The sequence below is a fragment of the Otolemur garnettii genome, unplaced genomic scaffold, assembly GCF_000181295.1.
Source record: "Otolemur garnettii isolate 467f Iridium unplaced genomic scaffold, OtoGar3 scaffold00061, whole genome shotgun sequence".
NCBI classification, from domain to species: Eukaryota; Metazoa; Chordata; class Mammalia; order Primates; family Galagidae; genus Otolemur; species Otolemur garnettii.
In genome coordinates, this window is record NW_003852456.1 from 4,921,780 (window position 1) to 4,928,212 (window position 6,433).

Below are 6,433 nucleotides of genomic sequence, written 5' to 3' on the forward strand. Positions count from 1 at the left end.
GAGGGATTCTACTATATTTCTCAGATCTTTGAGGGCTGCAAGTTCTTGCCTCAATGTGTCAAAATCTTTGGTGATTTTTGTCTTTGAATTCATTGAATTTTTGAGACATCTTTTGAATTACTCTTTGAAATTCTAATTCCATTTTTACCTCCATTCTGTTGATCTTATTTGCTATCCAAATTCTGAACTGTATTTCTGAAATCTCAGCCTTTTTTTTATGAATGGAATCTTGGGCTGTGTCTGCCATATCATTTCTTGGGAGAGTCGATCTACTCTGATTATTCATGTTGCCAGAGTTTTTCTGCTGATTCCGCCTCATGATTGTTTTTCACCATTGGCTAGATGGGCAGATAAGGTGAAATTGGATTGGGAGTTCCTGGAGTTGTGGCGAACCAGCCCTTTGTCAAGGATCTGGGACTTATGATTGCAGCTTTTCCCCCTATAGCTTTGCAAAGGACCTGTACAGTATTACAGTTTGAGGCTGAGGAAACCTGCTTGGTGTGGTAGGGTTACATGGCTCTGTCTTGTATTCAGCTCGTTCTTGTCTGATCCCAGTGGGTCAGTGACTCTGGCGAAATCTTAGCTATGAAGAAATACAAGCAACTAAGACACCCTACCCACCATGGACAACAACTGGAAGAGGAAAATCAACCCTTCCTGTTATCACACAACAAGAGTACCACCCAAGAGAGTCCTTGGGTAATTGGCCCAGATTAGGAGTTCCAAACCAATTAACCCAGTCAGTACAAACTCTCAAGTGGGAGAGTTTGAAAGGTCTCCAGCAACTAGATGGTGGAGGCCTACTGGCTACTCAAATTTGGCTCACGCTGGTGCTGTGTGGAGTCAGAAAGGCCTGCCCAGTAGCAGAATAATACCAGAGGGTTATATCTCTTCCTCCACTTTGCTTGCTTTCATGCCCAGTCACTGGTGACCCCACAGGGCTGAGGTCCTGCTCCCTCCAATTAGCAGATGTGCCAGGGCTTTGCTCCTGTCAGAGTCAAAGGAAGGTCAATGCCCTTGCAGCCTGGCCACTACCCTCTGCTACCAAGCTGGCTGGGGGAGCTGAGGCCCGCCTGCCTCTGGTACTCAGTAGCCCCTGGCAAGTGTTCACTTGAACTCAGTATAATCCTGAGGGTAACAAGACAGCAAATGCTTTTCTCCCTTAGCCAACGCACCTTTGCCCCAGCCACTCTGTAGCACCAGTATCCCTATAGAATGAGGTCTGGTTTCCTCTGACAGTCCTCAGAGTTGGGGAGGTGTCACTCTAAGATTAGACCCCTACAAGATCACTCTATTATTGCTGAATCTTTGTGGGAAGTGACCCTGCACAGCTCCCCAGCAACTGCCACAGCCAAGGAGTTCTGGCTGTAGGAGCAGTTCTAGGAGCAGGAGGCACATGGATCCAGCAATAGAGTGGGGGATGCTGCACACAGTTCTGGTGGTAACTGACGTCTGGTGACTTTGGCAAGGAGAGCCCTCAGCATACAACTTTAGAGACCAGAACTTTCATTGGATCCCATTTAACTACTGGGAAGGGTCCTTGTGTGGGAAAGTACAGTGCCCATAAGCCGTGCTCCTTCACTGCCCTGGTCACGCCTTCCTAAGCAGGAAGCTCCCAGGGCAGCCCAGACCCCTTCAAGAGACAACTATCTGTGACTGGTTAGGTAAATCACACAGAAGTTCCATCTCTCCACTCAGGCTAGCTGAGAGCCTCAGATTAGGAAAAAGACAGCAGAAGGTTCTGTCAAGCTCCATAGCCACAGCTGGTTTTCCCACTGATGCTTTTTCCCAGGGGTACTGTTTTTGCAGGCTATCAGACCCTTCATGAGCTAACGGTACTGTCTTTCCCATTCTATGTGGCCCTGTTTCTTACATACATGATTTCTTGGTCCACAATTGCTCAGGAAGGAAGGGTCAAGGAAGGAATAAAAGGATTGGGGAGTATAGTTCAGAATTATCTCTTCCAGTTAAACTTAAAGACAAATTTTATATTTGATTAATTACCTCTTTCTGGGCAGTGCCTGCAGCTCAAAGGAGTAGGCACTGACCCCATATATGGGAAGTGGCAGGTTCAAACCCAGCCCTGGCCAAAAACTGCAAAAAACAAACAAACAAATTAAAAAAAACCCGTTTCTTTGAATCTTTGCAGGAGTTAAGAGTATGCTGTCTCAAAATATGCCACTTGAGCAGAGTGACTATTCTGAGTTAAAGGCACTTGAAAAGTAGCGGGGGCAACAAGATCACCCTGACTTTTTGTCTGTTTCTTAAAAGCAGGAGATGAAATTCCCATGCAAAAGATGCCCTCCCCATACTAGAAGGAAGGGAACATTCCTTCAAACAGCAAACAAAGAAGTGGAGGCTGAGTGGATTCTGTACACACATTATTAAAACAGCTTTTATTTTCTAGCCCGCTACATAATTTAGTTGCTTTTTTTTTTTTTAACCAGTTATTCCTCTTTGTCTAATTCAGTACCTGAGTGTCCAACTCTAACTGCATTTGTGGGTCTTCATTTCCCTATGAGGGCTCCTGTGCCAGTAAAACTTGTGTTAGATAAACTTGGATGCCTTTCTTCTGCGGATATGTCTTATATTAATTTAATTCTTGGGTCTCGCCCCAAACAAAATAACCCTAAAAGGGTAGAAATAAAAGTTTGCCTCCCTAAACATTCTATCCTTTTCTTCTTTTTCTTTTTCTTTTTAGTTTTGCATCTCTAATCTAGGCCTTTATCTTATAATACCTTGACTATCTTCTTGTTTTAAACCTTCTGTGAAGTCTGTATAGGGTACATACCATACCACATAACGTTTTCTTAAAACAATATAGATTTGGGGAAATATTAAGCACAATCCATAAGGGGTCCAACAATTTCTGATAGGACTAGCCTTAAAGTAGCTTTTAAACCAAAGTCATGGGAACGACATAGAGTTATGACTCAGAACAGTTTATGATAAAAATATAAAAATATGTGTATGCATGAGGCTGGTGAATTAGGAGACTGTTCAGGAAATTATTTACTTAAAATTCCCCTCTGAAATTTATTTTGTCCAGTCTCCTTTTCCAAGACAGATTACCACCAAAATCCTTTAAGACAGATGGTTGCCTCTATTTTTAAAATGTTCTAGAGCCGCTAGTTTCACAAGCTCCTCTGGTAGTCTGTCTCAGTTTTTAATCACTCTTACACTCAAGACATTCTTCCTTATGTCTAATATATGATGTCTAAATAATGAAATACACGGAGAGGAATAGGAGGTTAATTTTAACTCTCAGAGCTGCTGGGACTAGAGGCCTAAACAATTTTTCAATGAGACACATGATTCAATTATCCTCTCTATGGGGTTGACATCTCCATCCCTGACCTCTCACCCTCTTTATAAGTCTATAATTCTTACTTTCCGCAGGATATTGTCTACTGAATATCCTACGGACATTTAGAAATTAAACTAATCAAAATAGACTAATTTTATTTCCCAGGGAATGTAATTTCCTTGAATTTGTAGTTCTACCTTCTACTTTTTCTTCTAAATTTATTTTACTCCCTCTCTTCTCTATTCACAACACAAAATTCAACAAACTGCTACATCTAGCTTTTAATTATCCCTGGTATTTTTCACAGCAACTTCATAGTCACAGTTTTGGTTAATGCTCTAGGAATTTCATTCCTAAACTAGGAGACTGTAGGTGCCAGCCAGGCTCTCTAGCCTTCCCAGCAAAGGTGGCCAGCCAACTTCCCGACATTGGATTTGGGGTGATGATGACCACGTCCTGAACCAAGTTCATTTCCCCCCAGCCCTTCTGTGTCATCTTTTTTCCAGCTAGTGATGTCTCCAGAGGAGAAATGATTAGTATAAGTTTTTATTCTTAAGTTTCTTTTAGGTGTCAAGGAATCCTTTCGAAAGGATTTAGAGTTAATTAAATGTTAGGGAACACAGCTTAAGGAGTATCCCTTCCTAGGGAATGTGAACTTTAGATGTGTTTGATGTGAGGGAGGGGATTGCCTTCCTGGCATGTTCCATTCACATCTCACCACAGGGCATTTTCTCAGGACAAGGAGCAAAGGCAGCTGCCCTGTCCCTGCTGGCTTCAAATGACTGGCCACAGGGAGACTTGGCATGTCTCATCTAAAAGGCACACGTCCCTGCCTGAATGAGCACTGCCAGCCTTCCTGTGACCATGTGCTTCCACCTGCAATGTGCCTTCCCTCCCCACACAGTCGCCATGCCCAATTCCTCCTTTCTGCCCCCTCACTGGGACTGCCCAGGACCGCTCCTCAGCCCATCATTCAAAGTCACTGCTATGGGAAGAATCCTGGCACCATCCCCCCAAATGTAGGTGTTCAATAGTCCTCACGACATAACAAAGGGCAAGTGACACACTCCCCACACTCAGATTAGAAAGCTGTGTGTGTTGACGTTTGAAGAAACAAGGTGGGAACAAAGCTAGGTGCATACGTTGAAGAAATCCTCTGTGTTCAACCTAGTAATTGAGGGGCAGTCTACCTTCTGGTTAACAGATCTCACGGCCAGAATGGCCAAGTTTGAATCCTCATTTCTTCCATTAGTAATAGTTGTACTTGGGCACATCACTCAATTTCCTTGTCCTGCTGCTTCATATGTAAAATGAGGATAATACAGACATCACAGGTGGTTTTTAGGCCTGAACTTCAGGCACCAAGTTCGCACCATAAAGTGTTAGCAGTGCTCACTGATCAGGATGTGAGGTGGCCAGTCGAGGCTGCCTTTATTTTGGCAGAAAGAGAGGACAGAGCAGGCCTCTTTCCAGGGGAGAAGCGGCCCCTGAGAGCGGGGGGGCCCTGGCAAGGTGAACAGGGGACAAAAGACTCAATGGAGAAAAGGGTCCCAGCTCTTAGCATAGTGCCTGGATCTTAATGAACGCGGGGGCTTAATGTCTTAAATTGGGAAGGATCTGTTTTTCCTCAGCTCTAAGAATAAGGAGAGAGTGGAGGAAACTAGAAAGAATTTAAAAAGAAAAAAGGAGAACTTGATGTTAATTGCCTTGGCCGAGAAATATTTTATTACTTAATTAGTCAACAACGCATTAGCTCAACTCCACTATGCTTTTCTTTATTCTTCTCTCTGCATTTACTAAGTGAAAAATCCCTGTCCCTCCAGCTCTATCTAGCACACTGGCTGTTCTCTCCTGCTCAACCGTCATTCTATCCAGCCAGCAAACCACACCTTTTGCAAAGACTGGAAATGGGACTTTTCCTGAATTCTACCACTTGCTGGGCCTCCAACATACTGGGATACCTCAGGTTGGCCGCTTAGCCTCTCTGCACTTCAGCCAATCTCTGGACAATATACAAAACCTCATGGAAAAGAAATCTAAGCCAGGTTACCTTTTGCATAAATTAATAGGGAAAAAATGGATGTGAAAGAAACCAAACCCATAAAGAAGTGAAATAAAGTTTCTAATGGGCTGAGAGTGGTTTATAGAGGCCAAGTACACTGTCCTGACAACAAATACTTGATTAAAAGAATTTTAGGCATCTGACTGAAATGGCCTCATCTGCTATTTAGTTTTCTAGAGTTAATGACATTTGTTCCACTTTACCTTATTTTTGTCCTGTTTAAATAATAATTTAAAAAAGAAAAGAAATGAATTCACAGGACCCGGTGCCCCTTTGCCTTGCTGAAGGCTCATTTTTTCAGTGTATCATCACATTTAAAATTGAGTTTTCTCCCTACTTAAATTAACCCGTAAGTCTCAGTAGTTCAATGAGTTTTCTCACTGATCTTTGTGATTCCTTTCCCCTCAACCTTCTGCCTGATTGATGAATAAACAAGCAATGTCAAAGCCTCAGGCTGTGATATACAAATAAGAACAACACACTGGAATTAAATCCAGAGGCTGCATTTGTTTTCTCTGCAGACTCACTGCAGTCTCCTATTGTTGAAAAGTGTAAATAACAATGATTTCTTTAAAAAAAAATTGGTTCATTTGTGAATCAAATACAAGATGCTCTGTGGCTTCTACAGCATTCTTTTTTTTTTTTAAAGAAAAATTAGAAATATACATGTGTAGTTACCAAGTTCTGTACTTTTCCTACCCACAAGGAAAAGCTGCTAGGTAGTTAGGGATCACATCATTACAGTGGAGATCCTTGTTTGGGTAGGTAATGGGATGATTGAAAGGAGGAGGAATTTTTTGCCACTGGATTATTTGCTTTATATCACTCCTTTAATTTAGCTACCTGAACATTCCATACTTCTTATCTCTACAGCATCCTGCCAGATTCATCAATTCTAATGACAAGGACAAAAGCAACCTCTTCTTTGTGCCCTTGCCGGGCACAATATACTGCTGCTAAATATACTGCAGCTACAGTCAATGGAAAACCTTTCATTAGGCTGGATAACTGTGCCTGTTGCTGGGATTGCTAATGAGAAAAATGAGGTATAACTACTTTTAAAA